Source organism: Lepidochelys olivacea (genome assembly GCF_965140295.1).
Source record: "Lepidochelys olivacea isolate rLepOli2 genome assembly, chromosome: 3".
NCBI classification, from domain to species: domain Eukaryota; kingdom Metazoa; phylum Chordata; order Testudines; family Cheloniidae; genus Lepidochelys; species Lepidochelys olivacea.
Genome location: NC_140413.1, coordinates 93,996,531 through 94,019,110, shown reverse-complemented (window position 1 = coordinate 94,019,110; position 22,580 = coordinate 93,996,531). Strand labels below are relative to the sequence as shown.

At 41.3% G+C, this 22,580-nt stretch overlaps 1 protein-coding gene across 3 annotated transcripts in view; it reads left to right on the top strand.

The window, feature by feature from the left end:
* Nucleotides 1-642: 642 nt before the first annotated feature.
* LOC311518121 (uncharacterized protein) overlaps nt 643-22,580 on the top strand; it is a 60,210-nt gene continuing 38,272 nt past the window's right edge. The window contains exons 1-2 of one of the 3 annotated variants that reach the window (XM_084623599.1): nt 669-725; nt 5,507-5,541. The gene's annotated coding sequence lies outside the window, so the exon portion shown is untranslated. Of the gene's footprint in view, nt 726-5,506; nt 5,542-22,580 lie in introns of all 3 variants that reach the window. The other 2 variants (XR_014710898.1, XM_084623598.1) reach the window with 2 other exon arrangements.

Sequence of the window (22,580 nt, the reverse complement as noted above, 5' to 3'; positions counted from 1 at the left end):
AGGTACTGCTGAAAAAGATCTGGGTGTTCAAGTGGATCACAAACTGAATTTGGGCCAACAATGTGAAACTGTTGTGACAATATTAAGTATGTAACATGTAAGACACGGGATGTAATTGTCCTGCCCTACTCAGCCAATGGTGAGGCCTCAGCTGGAATATTGTGTTTAATGCTGGGTACCACACTTTAAGAAAGACGTGGGCAAACTGGAGAGAGTACAAAGGAGAACAACAAAAATGATAAAAGGTTTTGAAGATATAACCTATGAAAAAAAGTTTAAAAAATTTGGGCATGTTTAATCTTGAGAAAAGAAGACTGAGAGGGAAAATGTGATACGAGTCTTCAAATATGTTATGTGCTGTTATAAACACGAAGGTGGTCAATTTTTCTCCGTGTGCACTGAAGGTTGTACAAGAAGAAATTGGCTGCATTGCATCAAAGGGGATTTAGGTTAGTCATTAGGAAACCTTTCTAATGATAAGGATAGTTACTCAGTGGAATAAGTTACCAAGGGAAGTTGTGGAATCTCCGTCATTGGAGGTTTTTTGTGAATACATTAGACAAACACCTATCAAGGATGATCTAGGTGTACTTGGTGCTGTTTCAGAGCAGTGGGATGGACTAGATTACCTCTCAAAGTCCCTTCCACTCCAACATTTCTATGATGGCCAAAGTCCTTTTGCTTCTCAGAGGTTCCCTCTGACTCAGCCCCTTGCTGCTGAGAGAGTAAGTATTTTGTCATGTTCATTTTCTTTTGTATATTTAAGCACTTCAGAGCAGGACTGTTTTGTGTCTTCTACAGCACTGGGCACATCATAGGTTATTAACAATATTTAATAAAAATGATGTTTCAAAATAAATTAAATATTCTGCATTCAAAAAGAGAAGAATTTTGTGACTCATTTGAGACTCCTCAGACAGAAGTGCTTGTTCTGCCTGAAGGTTAGACTCACGGGATTGTGCTGTTACATAGTTTTAATGTGGCTTAGTGTGCCTAGATGACTTCACAACATTTCACAACTATACTTTCTATACTTTGGTTTGGCTGCTATTAAAGTTTTTCCTCTGTGGCAACATATATCACTACCAATTTCAAGCACTTTCATTAAAGAACCCTGAAGCTAAATTCTCTACTCTGATATGCACTTTTGTGAGCAAAGCTAAGGAACTGAATTAATTAATAAATGAAACCCACATGTGACAACGTGTACCAAGAAAGCTGAGATTATCATAAAAATATGTTTTAGCTACTTAGCTGATTTTTAGCCCATCCTTAAACATGCCTACAACTGCCATTGTGATCTCTCTGAAATTATAGCTTTTCCTGTGGCTTAAATACTTACTCTTTCAGAAGTTGCCACATATTTCAGAGAACAATTATTTTGTTTCATCACACTGTACAGTATGATTACTTCCATATTATTCTAAAGCATCAAGACATGTTCAGCAAATCAAAATGCTGGATCAGCTGAAAATATGCAAAGCAGTGTTGTTGTTTTTTAAAAGTGCTATCTACTTGGAGCCATGGAATAGCTTTGGTAATATGTCCAGATACTCTTTTCATTTCTGCTGTTAAGGGGGTGAGAATCTTAGTCATATTTCATTTGTCCCTTTTTCCTTTAATTAAATATTTTTAAAGATAATTCAGTTCATTATGAGACAGTGGAATTTGTCATAAACAACCACCCACAGTCAGACAAGTGAATGTCAGTTTGCCTATCAGTAGTGATTTTAACATGGTTAAACAAAATGCATTAGAATAAAACTGAATGGGGATATTTTGAAATGGTTGCTTAGACAAGGAATTGCCTACTATGGTGGTTGTTAGTGCAGGTCTCACTATTACAAGGATTCTTTGCTTGAACACTGTGTGAAATCCTGACCCCACTGAAATCAATAGGGCTATGATTGCCCTATTTCTTTTGGTATCAGAGGCTGAGGTTTTCAAAGCTGAATAGGGCATTTAGCCACACAACTCCATTTGTGTCTTCTGGTTGGCTCTGCAAACCTCAGCTGTTGGTTCCTCAAATCTGGGAAAGCTACTGTTGGGTTAAAAGCTATCTGAATCCTCAGCTTGAGCAGTTACCTCAAGAATTTTTGGACAAAGGGTAAGCCTTGTCATAATTATTATGTTTTCCGTTTGGCAATATACTGTGAAAATTACTTCATGTTAGCACAAAGATTTCATGCTCGTAAATCCTGCCTCTCATTACAGGCTGTAGATTTAATAACCAGGTGGGGCAGTCATTTTCTAAGTGTCATGAGTTTTATAATTTAAGCAGGAATATTCAAAGAGGAATAGAAGAAGTGAATCACAAAAGTTACCATGTGGCATTGCTCATACAAGTCATGGGTTTTGTAACAACATGGTATAACAGGTGTGAATTTTGCAGAATCCCATAGGTCTGAGAGGGGACCCTTCTATCCTTTCTCCATCATTATTTTCTTAAATGTAAATGTTGCTTCTTTATTCTTCAGTCTAGAGTGGCTAGTCCAAAACAGGCAATGCGTATCACGTTTTCAGTGGTCTGTACAAACCTCCACCTGAGACCAAAAAGAAAACCAAAGGAAATTAGAAAAGGGACCTGACCCACACAAAATAATAATATTGTGTCAAATTTTCCAAAACACTTTCAGATGTTTCCCGCATCCACTGCTTTTCTAATACTCTCTGGCAGTGGTTCTCAACCAGGGGTCTGGGGCTCCCTGGGGCGGGTGCGAGCAGGTTTCAGAGGATCTGCCAAGCAGGACCAGTGTTAGACTTGCTGGGGTCCAGGGCAGAAAGCTGAAGCCCCACTGCATGGGGCTGAAGTGTTGGGCCCTGAGCCCCACCACCTGGGGCTGAAGCAGAAACCTGAGCCACTTAACTTCATGGTGCCCCCTGTGGCATGGGGTCCCAGGCAATTTCCCTGCTTATTACCCCTCAGTGCCGGCCCTGGTTTTTATATGCAGAAAACCAGGTGGGCTATGGAGTTCTTATAGTATGTTTGGTGGGCCTCAAAAAGAAAAAGGTTGAGAACTACTGCTCTATGGGTCTTGACTTCCATGGAGCCAGGATTGCACCCAACTTCACTGAGGTTCTGCTCACTTTGGTCTTGATCCAGCTCCCACTGAAGACAATGAAATGTTGGTTCAGACCCTTTCAGCAAGAGAGGAGTAGGGGAGGATTTAAGATATATTGAGTCACAATTTGTTCTCTGGTATGCCCCTGAAGCAGAGAAACTTAACTTAACTTACTTGGGGCACATTTTAAAATTAAAGTCTAGCCCTTTGAATAATTCAGAGTACATCAGATTTTTGTATTTGTTTGTTTCTTCGTTTGAAAGATGGAAGGCAATTAGTGAAACTGGTTTTAATGTGCTTTAAATGACATTTTTAAAATGTATTTTATCTACATTTTTGAGTCCCTCTAGGTTTTTTGTAAGAGGCTTGATTTAAGCTTTGTCTATATTAAATACTACCAAATTCTAGCACATAGGTTAATTTGAAAACTTGATAATGTTTTATTTAATGAAACTCAAACATATCACTTTTATAGAGATGCATGTTTTAGATAGTCTATATGGCTCCTGTGACGGTGCCCCCCATAATACTTCATGGAAATATGTGTATGAATGTATATATGACATAACTAGAATATGTTTTGCCACATAACATATCTCTGTAAAGGTTATGATCTACTGAATCTATTAATCCTATTTGTATGCATGTATCATGTATCATGCATGTATTTTTGTATTCGAAGTTATGAATATTGGCTGTGTACTGGCTTGATTTCTAAATAGCCTTAGTAGAGCATTTGGTCAGCTTCTTGAGAAAGGAATGTGCAAATTAAGTGCCTAATCAAGAAACACTTAAAGGACAATGAATCTTGTAAGGCTCCAGTCCACATAAGAAGTCTACCCAAGGATGTTCAAGGAAGCATGTGAACCATGGCTGCTACTGGTAAGAAACTCAGATATGCATGGACATGTGACTGGCCCATGTGACTCCAAAACTCCATTTTGTAGCTGGATTCTACACTGGGGGAGGGAGGGGTGTCCAGCCACAAGAGAACGTGTATTTAAACCGCTGGGAGGCCCCTCCATTTTGTCTTCAGCTGGCTCAAGAGAGAGCCTCTCCACCCCCAAGGATACCTGAAAGAAACTGGAACAAAGGACAGTAACTACAGGGGGTGTGAGTGATTGCTGGACCCAGACTAGAAAGAGACTAGTTTGTAAAAGGAAGCTTACTGGGTGAGGTTTTTATCTGTATTCAGTTTTCTTAGACATAGACTTGCGTGTTCTATTTTATTTTGCTTGGTAATTCACTTTGTTCTGTCTGTTACTACCTGGAACCACTTAAATCCTACTTTCTGTATTTAATAAAATCACTTTTTACTTATTAATTAACCCAGAGTATGTATTAATACCTGGGGGGAGTGGGGGGCAAACAGCTGTGAATCTCTATCAGTGTTATAGAGGGTGAACAATTTATGAGTTTACCTTATATAAGCTTTATACAGGGTAAAACAGATTTATTTGGGGTTTGGACCCCATTGGGAGTTGGGCATCTGAATGTTAAAGACGGGAACACTTCTTAAGTTGCTTTCAGTTAAATGGGCAGCTTTGGGGCACGTGGTTCAGACTCTGGGTCTGTGTTGGAGCAGACTGGTGTGTCTGGCTCAACAAGACAGGGTGCTGGAGTCCCAAGCTGGCAAGGAAAGCAGGAGCAGTAGTAGTCTTGGCACACCAGTTGGCAGCCCCAAGGGGGTTTCTGTTATATAACCCATCACAGCTCCATGTGTACTGTGTAAATTCTGCATAGTTCCATACGCATTTAATAAATTATATGTATGGAAAGAAAGGTATGGAAGAGGCAGGAACCCTGAGGAACTTCTAAGGTCTGCAGGCCACTGAACTGGTTGCTGTGAAAAACTCTGCAGGGCCACAACAAGCTAGGAAGCCAACTACCTGAGTAACTCTACAGTTTCTGCAGGGCAGTGGGGGGTAAGCGAAGAACTCCGCAGAGCTTTTATGGCTCCATGTTGTAGGGAAAGGCAAGGGGAGAAACTCCTCAAGAAAGCTTATCTAAATAGAGAACCGGAGTGGGAATCCCAGAGGCTTTTTTACCTTTTAGTTAAAGTTATTATCTAATTAAGATTAACATTGAGTGTTATATAATGTTACCATTAAAAATCCTAAGCATTTAAGAGTAGGGAAAGGAATGGCTTAGGAAAAGGAGTATCTAATTTCTCACAATTCATACAATCTCATCAATAAATCTCATGAACAATATAATGTTGCAGAAGGTTGATTAGCAATTTCAGTTAAAGGTAACAACTGTTTTTCTGTTAGTAGTACATAATATGAGACACAGAGGAAAAGCGGTTGATGAGCAGGATTAAATGTATTTGTGTCTTGCATAACAGCTTGCAATGGGTTACTTTTGTGTGTGCAGTTGTTTTATATGTGCCTTCTCCTCCCAGGTTCCCTATTTTTTCTATAAAATAAAAATATTTTTAACAGGAAAAAGCCCTTGGGTGCTCAAAGATCAACATTCTGTAAGTAAAATCCCTCTACTTTCAAAATGTTTAAAGCTCCTTTTAAGTAACTTGATAGAAGTGAAATGTTTTAATCTCCACCTTCCTGCTGTGATTTGATTCCATTCCTCCTGAGTAAGGGAGTTCCATTCCTCCTGAGTAAGGGAGTTTGTATATTATATAGGCTTTTTATAAACGCCTTTTGAACTTTCTGCCCCTTCCTACAGCTCCACACTGCTCCATGCATCCTGCCATCATTCTGGAAAGACCAGAACAAAAAGATTTGCTAGTTGCAGCAGCAGGTACAAAGTTAAAGTGTAAATCCTTAATAGTTCCAAAATCTCTCCTTCTTGACTCTCTCATAGCTATTGTCAAAGTTCTCCTTGAATTTCTCAGACCACCCATCAATACCAATAAAGGAAAAAATATATAGTATAAAATAAAACTACTTGGAGTACCTATATTAGGGCTTCTAGAACATGAACAGTAACTCACCCCTACCCTCCTAAAATCTTTAGATGAAGCAAAGAAGAAACCTATATATGTTCTTTCTTTTACTGCCACAATGTAATTGTTCAGATATGTTTAAGAAAGTTGTATTTGACTCCATATAATAATAGAGATACAGAAACTAGTGACAAGCAAACCTTAAAAGCTTTGGTGGAGCATTACAAATAGGTTTGTCTATGTATCCAATTTAAGCTGTGTCCTTTTAATTTCTTCTCCTTCCGCTCCCTCTCCACATTCCATTCAACTGTCCATCTATCTTTTGATCTTTCTGTCTATACATTTGTCACCTGAACATCTTCCAAGAAAACAGCAGCTGGAAGCACACAGCAAGCTGAGTCTCTCTCCCTTCCATCCCTGTCTGAAATCAGGACATGACCTCTGGTATTAGCTATTAGTAATCTTGGCAAAATTTGATTTTTCTTTTATAATTTCAACAGATAATATTGAGGTTTATTTTTAAGCATATTTTTCTATTTTTATCAAGTTAAATGTTCAGAGTTGCAGGAAATTAGGAGTGGGGGAAGAAAGAATTATTTAATGACAGTAGATGCTGAGATTCAAAAAAGTAAAGCATCATACAGTGGCTGGCTTAGCAGAGCTGTAAATATGTGCTTTATGCATATTAATTGCATCAAGTTTTATATACATTAAGTTCTCAAGCAGCATTTTTTGTACTTTGCCTATCTGTAAATTGTGATCATTATCAATTGACATGTTTCTTTGTCGGTTTGTGTGTGTACAGTGAAATAGACATTTGCTGATCAAAATGTAATCCTTCCAAGCCTAACTATTAGGGTTTTACTTTGAAGAAAACTGAAGACAAAGAGAGAGGTTTCCTATTTCAACCTTAAGATGGTGAAGGTCGAGGTTCTTTTGAGCAAGGGAATTCCACTGAAGGAGAGGGTCACCAAAAACCCCCTCTATCTCTAGTTCTCACAAGTTTCACCCTTGTGGACAACTCCAGTGTTCCTGAGAAGTACAGCTGCCATGGAAGGATGCGATCACATAGAGAGAGGGTTATCTCAGATAGCTTGGAGTTAACTCATGGAAAACTCCGGAAATTTACAACAAACTTTTGAACTGGATCTAGCCTATAATTCAAAGCCAGAGCAATGACCCAGGAACCAGGCTGATGTCTGTACTTCCACCTACTGGTACTGCTTGGCAGATGGGCTTGTGTATTCATTCTCAAGAGTAAGGCATTAAAGTAGTCAAACCCAGAAGTGATGAAACCCCATGGATCACTGTGGTCAAATCTGTATCTGTCAGTCTCTTGCCACATGCAGATGGAAGGTGTTCCTAGTTGCCATCACAATTACAGTCCTTAGAATCAAAAGTCCAGAAGGACTCTGAGGCTATGCACTATTTTGACTAACTGTGGACTGATGCTAAAATTATGATAGCTAGTTCTTTGAAGGGCCTTCCTCTGCCCAACACCTCAGTCTTGCCTGATTTCAGTTTCAGACAGCTGCTCTTCATCTCTGTACTTATTCTGCTTAGTCAGCAGTCTAGTTGGAAAATAGCGGTGTTTGCATTTGATATGAAGGAGATGATCATAAGCTGCTGACTTTTGAGTCATGATTTATCACAGTAGTTTTGCATAAATGTTGAATAAGATGTATTTTGAAGATACAACTTTGTAGAACACCACCGGTGGGAACTGGAGAGGTAGAAGGGCCATTGATCATCACAACTTCCTCAGCTTGTTCTGAGAGAAAAGACTTTAGTCATCTCAGTTCACTTACATTTACCTCTGCAAAGTTTCTATGCTTAAGCAGAAGCATTTTTGTGGTTTGCAGTGTCAATTACCGCAGAGGAATCCAGTATTAGGAAGATGGATGGTTGCCTGCTGTCCATGACTAAAAGGAGATTATTCCCCCAGCATGAAGAAAGTCTGTACTTGGGAGGGATCCAGATAACTGGTAGGAATCAGGCACTCCTACCATTGCTGGAAGATCAGTAGACCTGATAAGTGTTTGTCTTATGGCAAATGTCTTATGGGCTCTTGAACTTCCCCAGGGCAAAGGCAATCCATACTGTTCATTGCATATTGCTGACCTCACAGAATCATATATGATTTGAAAATAATCATAGATGTAGACCTACCTAGACCCTACAACTAATTTGGCAGAATTTAATGAAAAGTAGGAGTGGTTGAGTCTGAGAGGGAGTTTCTTACTGGCGTATGAAAGGATAGAGAGAATAATTAGATATATCCAAGCCAGTTCTCAATCTTTCCAAACTGGATTTCATAGAATCATAGAATCATAGAATATCAGGGTTGGAAGGGACCCCAGAAGGTCATCTAGTCCAACCCCCTGCTCAAAGCAGGACCAATTCCCAGTAAAATCATCCCAGCCAGGGCTTTGTCAAGCCTGACCTTAAAAACCTCTAAGGAAGGAGATTCTACCACCTCCCTAGGTAACGCATTCCAGTGTTTCACCACCCTCTTAGTGAAAAAGTTTTTCCTAATATCCAATCTAAACCTCCCCCACTGCAACTTGAGACCATTACTCCTCGTTCTGTCATCTGCTACCATTGAGAACAGTCTAGAGCCATCCTCTTTGGAACCCCCTTTCAGGTAGTTGAAAGCAGCTATCAAATCCCCCCTCATTCTTCTCTTCTGCAGGCTAAACAATCCCAGCTCCCTCAGCCTCTCCTCATAACTCATGTGTTCCAGTCCCCTAATCATTTTTGTTGCCCTTCGCTGGACTCTCTCCAATTTATCCACATCCTTCTTGAAGTGTGGGGCCCAAAACTGGACACAGTACTCCAGATGAGGCCTCACCAATGTCGAATAGAGGGGAACGATCACGTCCCTCGATCTGCTCGCTATGCCCCTACTTATACATCCCAAAATGCCATTGGCCTTCTTGGCAACAAGGGCACACTGCTGACTCATATCCAGCTTCTCGTCCACTGTCACCCCTAGGTCCTTTTCTGCAGAACTGCTGCCTAGCCATTCGGTCCCTAGTCTGTAGCTGTGCATTGGGTTCTTCCGTCCTAAGTGCAGGACCCTGCACTTATCCTTATTGAACCTCATCAGATTCCTTTTGGCCCAATCTTCCAATTGGTCTAGGTCCTTCTGTATCCTATCCCTCCCCTCCAGCGTATCTACCACTCCTCCCAGTTTAGTATCATCCGCAAATTTGCTGAGAGTGCAATCCACACCATCCTCCAGATCATTTATGAAGATATTGAATAAAACCGGCCCCAGGACCGACCCTTGGGGCACTCCACTTGATACCGGCTGCCAACTAGACATGGAGCCATTGATCACTACCCGTTGAGCCCGACAATTTAGCCAGCTTTCTACCCACCTTATAGTGCATTCATCCAGCCCATACTTCCTTAACTTGCTGACAAGAATACTATGGGAGACCGTGTCAAAAGCTTTGCTAAAGTCAAGAAACAATACATCCACTGCTTTCCCTTCATCCACAGAACCAGTAATCTCATCACAAAAGGGATTTCCTCATCCCTAATAGAAATGCCAGCCCTGAGCTTTCTTGTCACTACCACTGCTGACATTTCCCATCAAACACTGCTGACATTTCCCATCAAAATCAATTCTATTTTTAAATGAATTTCCTTTAACTGTGTGTACTTCCTTTTTTGTTCACTTTCTGTGACTATCCCAGCAAATGAACATTCACCAAAACAGCAACATTTAACTGAATATTGCAGAATACTTCTGGAAAGCAGACTTTGAATTCACAATCACATATATTCTCACTAGAAAGCTGATTCTAAGATACATGTCCAGTCAGAGCAAGGAAACATGACATGTGACCCGTGTTCAATAAAATAGCTCAATTTTTCCCCAGATTATCGAGAATAACAATAAACATCAAGAAATCACTGTGGGAGAGAGTGTCTCCTGGATCTGAGCTCCATTAGGTGCAGGAGAGTGAAGGGGTCATCAAGGAAGCTAATTACAGATCCCTGATTTTGTAATGACCTTGGCATGAGTCTAAACAGCATAAGGGCTGCTCTGCCAGTGGTGTTTGGTCACTCAGGGATCAAAGGCCATTGGATATTTGGGAAAATGGAGATCAACTCCATTCCATCTCTACTTCACAATCCCATTATACCCCTGCCCTGCTTCAACATTACCCTTATGTAGGTTGTGGGAGGGGCAGTTGACAGAAGGCCTAGCAGAATCATAGAAACATGCTGTGTGACCCGTATTCTGTCCGAATTGGTTGAAGTAGTACTTAATGCCTGCAATGAAATTCCTGTTAATGGGCTGTAGAATGAGAATATATTCAGCAAATAATCCTGCATAACATGTAATCTCATTGTGAAGGTCACAGGTAATTCATGAAGAGAAAAAAGGCAAAGTATGTTAAATAGAATTTTCATTCTGAATTATTCAGCCACTTTTAAATGTGACCCCTTGGCACTCATTGCACTTTCATTCCCAAGACCATTGTGATAACTATTCACTAGTGAAATGGAAGCTAAAGTCAACCTTCTTTTCATTTTGTTGCCAGATTTAAGAAGAAATTGAGGTGAATTCCACCATTACATCCCCTTAATCTTGTGTGGACAACTAATCTGGTTATATGACCTTTATAGATTCATAGATACTAAGGTCAGAAGGGACCATTATGATCATCTAGTCCGACCTCCTGCACAACGCAGGCCACAGAATCTCACCCACCCACTCCTGCAAAAACCCTTTCACCTATGTCTTAGCTACTGTAGCCCTCAGATCATGGTTTAAAGACTGCAAGGAGGAGAGAATCCTCCAGCAAGTGACCTGTGCCCCATGCTATAGAGGAAGGCGAAAAACCTCCAGGGCCTCTTCCAATCTGCCCTGGAGGAAAATTCCTTCCCGACCCCAAATATGGTGATCAGCTAAACCCTGAGCATATGGGCAAGATTCACCAGCCAGATACCCAGGAAAGAATTTTCTGTAGTAACTCAGATCCCACCCCATCTATCATCCCATCACAGGCCATTGGGCCTATTTACCATGAATATTTAAAGATCAATTAATTGCCAAAATGGTGTTATCCCATCATACCATCTCCTCCATAAACTTATCGAGTCTAATCTTAAAGCCAGATAGGTCTTTTGCCCCCACTGCTTCCCTTGGAAGGCTATTCCAAAACTTCACTCCTCTGATCGTTAGAAACCTTCATCTAATTTCAAGTCTAAACTTCCCAATGACCAGTTTATATCCATTTGTTCTTGTGTCCACCTTGGTACTGAGCTTAAATAATTTAAATTATTTCCATGTACATAACTCTGTGAAAGGCCACATGAAAGCCAATGAAAATAAAGTGCAGAGCCATTCAAACTATCCTAAATTTAGATGCCTGCTTGTGTTTCATGGCAAAACTAACTAGTTATCCTGCCCTTTTTTCACTCCACCACTCATATCAGTTCTATTTTCATCTATCCCCACCATGCATTGCTGAGGAGTTATTCATATAACATTGTCATTCTTCCAATCAAAATCATTGTCTGCTCTTTAAGGAAAGCCTGTGGGATATTGGCACATCATTCAGACTTCCAAGTGTCTTCACTAATATTTTAGAAATACTTTTAAAACACTTATTTTTTTAGGTCAATTCAAATTACAAAATATCATGAAAAGTCTTAGATGTTAAACAGCTGATTGCAAATAGACACTTGCAGTTATTATAGATAGTGACACACCAGAGTCAATGCAATTAAACTCAGCTAAACTGCTTATTACTAGTACACACTCGCATCAATGTCCTACATTTATTACACCAGTGAATTGTTTAAAAGGAATAAAGACAAAGAAAGCCCAACTCCATAAAGGAATTTATTTTTAATAACTGGCTTTTGATCTGACTAAAGTCATTTGAATCTTATTGTCATTATTTACTATGAATTCATATATACTGTACTTCAGCCAAGATGGTAAAAGGAAAAGCATCAAGGTTTATTCACAAGAAATTAAACTACTTGACTCACTGGCTTGTAGTGAGATAGTTTATAGCAGAGACATGCTGGGATTGATGTAAATGCTCACGTATGCAAGACGTGACTGTCTGCATGAATGGAAATTGGGCAGCATATTAAAGAGAGACAACCAAAGATATTACTCTCAAAATTTGACATTTTTATTTACTTCAGATACAAATGCTAGAACATTTACTAAAAAAACCAACCACCTACGGTTTTGTTGTGGTGGCTACTATATATTAAATTACGGAATCATTGAGATGTTAATGCAGATCATCCCCTTTGTTTGTGTGAGCAAAAGGACACTTTGTAAGTTACAGGTTTCAGAGTAGCAGCCGTGTTAGTCTGTATTCGCAAAAAGAAAAGGAGTACTTGTGGCACCTTAGAGACTAACAAATTTATTTGAGCATAAGCTTCCGTGAGCTACAGCTCACAGTTCTCACTACTTATGTAGAAGGTAGCGCGTTCTCTGCATCGTATCACCAACTCCTCTCTCTTTTGAGTGCTCAGCTGCAATTTCCTCTCAGTTCTGCAATAATAAACTGAAGGGAGACAGGGGGAGTAGTAGTGAGGAAAGCAAGGAGCTGCGGGAAGAGCTACCAGCCAGTTTCTTGGATTCTGTAGAATGTGCCCTTCTTGTGAGAGGCCAATATTGCTTTCGAAAAATATCTCTAAAAGCCACCTACATTCCTCAGGAAATATTGCAGGTGATCCTGGCATTGGGCTCCTAAAAGATAGGGCCCTATATGATCACGTAGGTCTCCGATATCTAAACCAGTCTCTGGGTGTGGGATGAGAGGTGCTCACTCTACAAATGCATGATTATTATTATTAATAATAAAAACTAGAAGCATTCTGCTTTATGTGACAGAACATTGGGCCCCAAAAGAAAAGCTCAAAAATTGCGGAGTAGGAACAGCTATTTCATTAGACTCCCTCTCCCTGACATTCATGAGTCATATGCCTTTAAAGGATAAAGCTTAGATCTGTCTCGCTTTAATAGTTTAACCGTTCTTGAAGAAAAAGAAAGACGATGCAAGCTGTTTCACCAGTGCTGACTAAGCTTTTTAGTTAAGACTCTACAGCGTGGAATGTAAAGACTAGAATACCTCCAGGAGACAGAATGAAAAAAAAAAGGGGATGTCTCTCTGGACTTATATTTCCAGCCTCTGTAATTATCCTGTGCTTTCAGAAGCTGCATTTGAAAGCTATTATTTGCAGCCTGCTTCTTTTCAGAGTCTGATGATGCTTCATCACAGCCAGCTTAAGGGCAAACATTTCTAAATGTGGCTATGCAATCTTAATCAATGGTGCTGTATGTATTTGACTAGGAAAGATGATGTAGCTCCTCCCCCAAGCTTACTCTCTGGTGGCTCAAGCTTACTCTCTGGTGTTTGCTATTTGGAATGGCTTCTTCCCTCTCCATGCATGGATTGGGTCCTGGGTTCTTTTTTGTGATACCTGGGGCCTGCACCCCAAAGTGAGTGTGAGGCAAACCCACAGCCAGACTGGGGCTGGTGACTCAGCTGCACTGACTCATCCTTCAAGAAGAGCCTGCAGTGACTTATCTTTCAGGGATGCTGCAGGAGCCTATCCTGGCAGATAGCATCTGGGCACATGTATTTCACATATATCGGAGCTTCAAGTCAGTCTGTAAAACTGCACTGTGCAACAGCACTATGCAGTCAGGAGCTCTCCTGCTGCCTTGCAGTGATACAGACTCTCAGGACTTCCAGCCTGCTCTCAATCCTGTCCCTGTTCCTGCCCCAGATTTGCCCTTGCCTTGTTCTAGCCCAGGGATCGGCAACCTTCGGCACAAGGCCCATCAGGGAAATCTGCTGGCGGGCCGGGACAGTTTGTTTACCTACAGCATCCACAGGTTGGGCCGATCGCAACTCCCACTGGCCGTGGTTTTCCATTCAAGGCCAAAGGGGGCTGTGGGAAGCAGTGGCCAGCACATCTCTCGGCCCGTGCCACTTTCCGCAGCCCCCATTGGCCTCGAACAGTGAACCGCAGCCAGTGGGAGCTGCGGTCGGCTGAATATGCGGACACTGCAGGTAAACAAGCTGTCCTGGCCCTGCCAGTGGATTTCGCTGATGGGCTGCGTGCCAAAGATTGCCAATCCCTGTTCTAGCCCATTTCTGCCTTATCTGCACCCTATTTCAACCTTGATCCAGCCCTGTTTCTGATCCACTCCAGCCCTGACCTCCAGAACCTTGAACTTCCAACCTGGCTTTGACCTTCGGCCTGCAGCTGGACTCTGACTCTGATCCTGATTTGACTTCTCTAAAGACCCCAGACTGATCACAGTTCTGACCCACGGCCTGTCCCCAAGCCCCAGTTTCAGTGCTTTCATCAGACCAGTCCTGTCCAGCTTCAGTCCTTGGTTTCTGTTCTTGACAACTATTCCAACCATCAGGCCTGACAGCCTAAAACCCAGATCCTGATTGTGCCTCCCCCTGTGTCCAAGAAACAAAGGGTATCAGCTCTTGGGAAAATAAATAATGCTACCACTGCTGGCAAGGAGTATAAAACTCAATACAGAAGACACAATAAAGTACATCATAAGAAAATAAGAACGGCCCTACTGGATCAGACCAAAGGTCCATCTAGCCCAGTATCCTGTCTTCCAACAGTGGCCAATGCCAGGTGCTTCAGAGGGAATGAACAGAACAGGTAATCATCAAGTGATCCATTCCCTATTGCTCATTCCCAGCTTCTGGCCAATAGAGGCTAGAGACACCATCCCTGCCCATCTTAGCTAATAGCCATTGATGGAACTATCCTCCATGAATTCATCTAGGTCTTTTTTGAACCGTTAGTGTCTTGGCCTTCACAACATCCTCTGGCAAAGAGTTCCACAGGCTGACTATATGTTGTATGAAGAAATACTTCCTTTGGTTTGTTTTAAACCTGCTGCCTATTAATTTCATTTGGTGACCTCTAGTTCTTCTGGTATGAAAAGGAGTAAATCACACTTCCTTATTTACTTTCTCCACACCAGTCAGGATTAAAACATCAGATGCAGAATCTCTTAGGCTTTCCTCTATCCTTTTTCTTTTTCCATTAGCGCATTGCCACTCTTTGATCATCTGAGTGGCTTGGCCCATCCAACTTTCAAAATCCTCCTCACCAGAAGGAGTGGGTAATCGTTCTGAAAATGTCCTCAGGCTCTTATAGCGCCTGTCATCAATGCCAGGGGGACCACACATCTCCACAAGTTGTCTCACTAGCTGGAACCAACTATGGATGCAGGGGGAACATCCTCTGACATCGAATCTTTCAAATCCCTTAGGGTATTTTCTTTCTGTGCCAGGAAAGACTGCAACTCGGCACTACCATTCATAGGTGCAGGGTCAGCAGGCACAACTCTCACTACATCCTGAATCACTATCCCCTTCAGATGCTAGCTCCTCCTTTGGTATTCTAGGGTCATCCAGTACTTCAGAGCATTCTATCGGGGCACTAAGGCACTTTGTTTTGGTGCTGGTGAGTCTGCCTTTCACTGTTCCCAGACCTCCCCAGTGTGGAGAACACTGACCATCTGTTGTTTCACAGGGGATCCCTGTTACTAGAATGGATTTGCCTAGCTGCAAGCATTCTGCTTTGCTCCAGTTAGAAAGCAAAGTGCTCCCCATCTTGTACGTTAGGGCCTGCTCCACTACACTGGACTCACTGCTCATAGGCTGAGCAATAACTTCTGTACTGACTCCTTGTAAATTAAAATGCCAGCAGTGCTTCTATCTGCAGCCCCTCCCCTGTGGTGTGACTCAAATCTCCTCCCTAGTGCTTAATATTTGGAGCGGCTTTTCCTCTCTTCTTGCATGGACTGGGTCCTAGGTTCTTTTTTCTGACACCTACTACCTCCTCACTGTGCCTGGGGCACAAAGGGTGCTGTCCCTTGGGAAAATGAATAATGCTACTACTGCTTGCAAGGACTATAAAACCCAGTTTACAAGAAACAATGAAGTACATTAACAACCCCATCAAAGGAATGAGACACCCAAACATAATGATATAACAAAGAGAGACTTTACTGAAACGGAAAAATAGGGTCTGGGTAAGGAAAGGGTTAGGATTAACTAAGAAGTAGTAAAACATAAATCAACCTATTTTTCACTAGCCAATACTCACAAGTCTTCCCAACCCCCATCTCCCTCCCTGGCACCTTCACAGACAGACAGCAAGCAGAGGACAATCCAGAGAAAGTGCTGCAGTGCTGTAAACATTGGCCATCTTAAACAAACAAACAAATAGTGTCCCTTTTAGTATCTTTGCCCCTGGATGGAGCAGAATCCTCTCCTGGCTTGCTAGTCTAGAGTCCTGTGGAGGGCTCTCAGTAGCTGGTGCCAGGTCAGATCGCTGCCACTGTGGAAGTTGGTGCTTGCAGGGCTGGAACTCCCTGACCCCATTCATTTGATCCCACAGCAGTTTGAAGACTCCCTTTATGGGGAGTGGGAGCTAATCAGAGATTCCCTGAACAGTGCTACTTCTCTTTCAGCTCCCAAACTCAAAGCTCAAAATGGAAACTAAAACAAGTCTTTGTCTCTGAGTCAGATTGTTCCCTCCCACTAAAGGGCTGAACAGCCCTGGCTTATCACTGGCCCAGCAAACTGCTTGACCTTAATATGGAAGGCCTCCCACAGAAGCCTCCCTATTGGCCTCAGCAGGAATTTCTAGTCCCTTCTGTCCCCTCTCCTGACCCCAGGCATGCTGGGAAATGGTGTCAGAGGGCTCTGGTAGCCATAGGAAAGTTGCTCCTGGAAACTCAGTCCAGAGTTCCAGGAGCTGGCAAACTCCAAATGGGAGTTACTCTGATGCACAACAGCTACACACAGTTACTGCACTACAAACAAAGGGATTAATAAATGTCTTCCAGAGTGCATATATGTATGGGACAGGAATTCCACTCTGTTTTGAGTAATCACTATTTTTAAAAAATTACTGTACCCTTCAGTCAGAGGCAAGATCAGTGCAACTTATGTTACTGCGTTCTTATGGAATCCTGTAGTTCTTTTTCAAGACCAGCTTGTGTAACCCTCAATTCAGGCTGGTGAACATTTATGTAAGTAGGGTCCCCTTGACTTAAGTAGGACTCCTTGTGTGAGTGATTGCTCACCAGTGAAGGTGAGGGTTGCACAATCTAACTTTAAATTAGGGCAGGCAAACAGGCTCTCTAAAAATGTATGTATTCCACAACTCCCACGCTCTCAACTGATTCACCTCCCTGAGGGCAAGCTTTGTAGTGTTATTCCTTCCCGTGAATGTATATTTTGGAAAGATAAGGAACTATTTTGAGGTTCCATTTATATGATGCGCTGTAAAATGAAGTCCAAGATGGATGAACGGGGGCTCTGTTTTTAGCAACAGTGACTTGGAGATTTGCACATCAGCCATCTCTCCTGTAGAGTCTGACAGATTTAGAGTGCCTGGAAATGTTTGCCAATAAAGATGTTATTATAACTCCAGTGCCTGCTCTGGAAAGTTTGAGGTAGTGTTATAAGCTGTTCATGTTGCCTTCCCCTGGTTGATGTATAGGATAGACAATATGCCAGGTGCAACTCTGAGTAAAAGTAAAGCTACTGTGCCACTATGCCACTATCCAATGTCAAGGATTTCACATGTTGTTTTTAGTACCTAGACTTCATGTTAAAAAAGTGGAGCTATTAGTGACCCACTCCCTGTGTGTCTTTGGGCAAGTTAATTAACATTTTTGTGCTTCAATTTTTCCATCTGAAAAATGGGAATAACATCTACCTCACCAGGCATATTGTCAGGGTCAAATCGTTAAAGGGTGTAAAGACATCGACAATTCATAGTAGAAAGATTGTCTAAAGCTACAAATAATTGTTATTAATGTACAATGTTATTGCTGAATCCTCTTTCTCATTTATCACGTCAAGGTATGTGCCATTTAATGTATTTAGAAAACGTGCAGGCTGCTAACAGAGCTACTCAGAGCAGCTCATAAATTTCTCTATCCAAAGGCAGTTTCCTTGGTCAGTATAGAATAGAAATTAGCTCTACTTTTCCTCCTGTAATTACTGGAATTAATGAAATCTTCATGTGTATTTATGTCTCAAATGTATCTCTACTACATCTGCTTTGTGGTCTTCATACTTCATACTGTTTCGTTGTTATTGAGGATTATGAAAGGTTTGCTCTCTTTTATATTGTCTTGTAGCAGGATGGTTAGACTCCTTAGTTAACAAGTAGGTGAACCTTTTCCACTGACTATCCCCAACCTTATTTCTCTGACAAGTGTAAAGACAGTGGCTTGAGAACCAATCCTTTTCCTTTGAATACGTCATTGACATTAGCTGTACATTCCTTGGATAGCAGCAAAGTATTCAACTGTCTAGACGCAGCCAAATAAGAACACAAAGCTTACTTTGAGCAAATCACTAACATCTTATGTCAGCCAACAGTGGGCAGAAAGGTTTTCTTATCCCTTTAGCTGTTGTGCATGAGAGTAAGTCCAGGCTCTAAGCAAACTAAATTAGTGCAACATTTTCTGTGCCTCCATTTCCATTCTAGGAAGAAAAGAAAAAAAGTAGGGAGAGACAATAAAGAAAAGTGGAACAGGGTCAGAGAAGTCACTGTTACTTCTCTAATGTTGGTGTGGTCATTGCTGAATAGGTATAACATAATATCCGATGGCTATACCACAGACAGAGGGTACCTGGTTAACCACTCTGCTTTTGGAATGCTTCAAGGTCACTCTGTTTGGAATATTACGCTATAGAGCCTGAACAACTTGTGTTGATTATTTAATTTTTATTTCTTCTTGTGGTGAAAGGATAGTTTACTGCTGAGATCAGTTTAAAGCAAATAAATAAAAAAATTGCTATATCTTTATCCTTGTGAAACATCAGTCCATAATATCAACTCCTCAATAATAAGTCCCGCAAACAGAGATCTACACACCTTCCCCATAACAAAAATTATGGAAAATATGTAAATCTCAATATGGCTGGCCAAGATTTAATGGTGAGAGGGGCTCCTTTCAATTCCTCTAGAGAGATTGTCAAGTCTAAGTGTAAATTACATGAAAACACTAAGCCTAGTTTCCTGTGATGCTATTTGGGTTTCACTTATTGACTGGTAGAGCTGAGTGACATTTTTTGGACAAATAGTTAATTTGATGAAAAATGCCATTTCAGTTAACCTGAGACTACTTCTGAATTTGACATGAATAGCTTCAGCCATTCACAAATCAACCAGAGGAGGTAGTGGTGATCCCACCAACCTCCGTTCCAACCTTTAGCATTGAAGATAGGGCATTCAACTAGGGATGTGAGACTTTGTCACACTCCATACTATTTGCTCTATGGATGGCAGCTGGGAAAGCTAAATCCTTGTGAGGTGGGTTGTTTTTTTTTTTGTCTTTAATGGCCTTTTTTCACCTAGAAAAAGCCTTGAAGTTAACATTAACCCTCCTCTTTTAGAATGATATAAAATACAAACTGCACCAATCTCAGTTGCTGTAAACTCCACTCTCATATAAGGCTACTACAGAGGACCATCATTCCCAGGTACTTTGCACTTCATGGTAATGACTTTCATAAAAGCGGAGCAAATTCCAAATGCTTGGCTCCCCAGGATAATGTTGTAAAGCAGATGCTGTATGCCATATGAATTGTTCATTTGGCACAAATGGAACATGTAATGCTTCAGATCATAAGAAGGCTTTAACTGATGAAGTCGTGCAAAGAAATGACAGAACAAGACAAGAAATTCTTTACGTGAAAATCAGTCAAGAAGCTGGGGCAGTAGTCAGCAGGACCAATATGTTCTTTCTATTTCACTGGTTGCTCCTTTTCATTTCCAGTGTCCACTTTCTGTTACATTGGCAACACGTTAGCTTCTGCATTACCTCTCTGATGTAATATATGAAGCCATAGGCCCGGATTTTTAAAGGTATTGAAGCCTTGCCCCACTCAGGATTTCAATGCCTCACTGACTTAGGTGCCTAAGTCTCATTTTCAAAATCGATGTAGATACTTAGGACCAAGGAGTACTTGTGCCACCACTTCCTGGACACTACAGTGCTAATAAACGATGGTCACATAAACACCACCCTATACCAGAAACCTACTGACTGCTATTCCTACCTACATGCCTCCAGCTTTCATCCTGACCACACCACACGATCCATTGTCTACAGCCAAGCTCTGCGATACAACCGCATTTGCTCAACCCCTCAGACAGAGACAAACACCTACAAGATCTCTATCAAGCATTCTTACAACTACAATACCCACCTGCAGAAGTGAAGAAACAGATTGATAGAGCCAGAAGAGTTCCCAGAAGTAACCTACTACAGGACAGGCCTAACAAAGAAAATAACAGAACGCCACTAGCCATCACCTTCAGCCCCCAACTAAAACCCCTCCAACGCATTATTAAGGATCTACAACCTATCCTGAAGGATGACCCAACACTCTCACAAATCTTGGGAGACATTCCTTGCCTACAGACAGCCCCCAGTCCTTGCCTATAGACAGCCCCCCAACCTGGAGCGAATACTCACCAGCAACCACATACCACACAACAGAACCACTAACCCAGGAACCATCCTTGCAACAAAGCCCATTGCCAACTGTGCCCATATATCTATTCAGGGGACACCATCATAGGGCCTAATAACAGCCACACTATCAGACGTTCGTTCACCTGCACATCCACCAATGTGATATATGCCATCATGTGCCAGCAATGCTCCTCTGCCATGTACATTGGTCAAACTGGATAGTCTCTACGTAAAAGAATAAATGGACACAAATCAGATGTCAAGAATTATAACATTCATAAACCAGTCGGAGAACACTTCAATCTCTCTGGTCACGCGATTACAGACATGAAAGTTGCAATTCTTCAACAAAAAAACTTCAAATCCAGACTCCAGCAAGAGACTGTTGAATTGGAATTAATTTGCAAATTGGATACAATTAACTTAGGCTTGAATAGAGACTGGGAGTGGCTAAGTCATTATGCAAGGTAACCTATTCCCCCTTGTTTTTTCCTACCCCCTCCCCAGGCATTCTTGTTAAACCCTGGATTTGTGCTGGAAATGGCCCACCTTGATTATCATACACATTGTAAGGAGAGTGATCACTTTAGATAAGCTATTACCAGCAGGAGAGTGGGGTGGGGGGAGAGAAAACCTTTTGTAGTGATAAGGACCCATTTTTTCATGGTTTGTGTGTATAAAAAGATCTTCTGTACTTTCCACAGTATGCATCCGGTGAAGTGAGCTGTAGCTCATGAAAGCTTATGCTCAAATAAATTGGTTAGTTTCTAAGGTGCCACAAGTACTCCTTTTCTTTTTGCGAATAGAGACTAACACGGCTGTTACTCTGAAACCTGTACTTAGGACCAGATTTTCAAACATATTTCGGAGTTAGGTGATTAAATACTTTTACAAATCTGGTCCTTAGGAGTCTTAACTTAAAGTCTATGGGATTTAGGCTCCTAAGTGACTTTTGAAAATGAGACTTAGGCACCTAAGTCAGTTAGGCATTGAAATACTGTATCAGGCAATACCTACATACCTTTAAAAATTGGAGCCATAAACTTTTCAATCAGCATGCATATCTTTTGAAACAACAGCAAGACACCAAAAGAAGTCCAACATATTCCTCTCTTTCCAGCCATAATACTTCCCATCTACCTTTTGCTTAAGCTATTTTTGTTACTGAGAAGCACTGCTTCTTACGGCTAGGTGTTACCGCTGCAAATATATTTCATTACATAGGAGATGAGCTATACAAAGAGGTGCCACAAAGAAACTTTCATATGTAAAGAAAAAAACACAAGCTCAGTTGAACTGTAAATCTCTCTCAAATGGGGCATTGTCAACTTAGCTTAGGCCTCTAAACCACAGCAACAGCTTTCCATGATTATTTTCTAGTTCTGGAAAATAGATGGGGCCAGATTGCAATGCATTTACTCATGTCGAATAGTATTTCACTCCCCAGATAGTCCCAATGAAGTCCATGAGACTAATAATGGAACATGGTACTACTCAGGCTGAGTATTAAAATTTGGCCTTTTATTTTTTGGCTTTAAACATTTCATCTGTAGTGAGAACCTACCATCACTGCCCCATGCCACTAGTGCACTGGAACCAGAAAATGGTACCGCTTAAAAATGACTTGAACAAAAGTGAAACAGAACAGTATAGTTTCACAGTCTGAACTTAGTGAAATGAAGAAAAGGGGAAAAGTGAACGTGACTTTTATTTTTTTCCAGTTATGTGTGTTCGAAATAGAGAAAGATCATAGAATCATAGAACTGGAAGGGACCTCGAGAGGTCATCTAGTCCAGTCCCCTGCTCTCGTGCCAGGACTGATTAAATGTAGACCATCCCTGACAGGTGTTTGTCTAACCTGCTCTTAAAAATCTCCAATGATGGTGATTCTACAACCTCCCTAGGCAATTTATTCCAGTGCTTAACCACTCTGACAGTTAGGAAGTTTTTCCTAATGTCCAACCTAAACTTCCCTTGCTGCAGTTTAAGCCCATTGCTTCTTGTCCTATCCTTAGAGGTTAAGAAAAACAATTTTTCTTCCTTCTCCTTGTAACAACCTTTTACATACTTG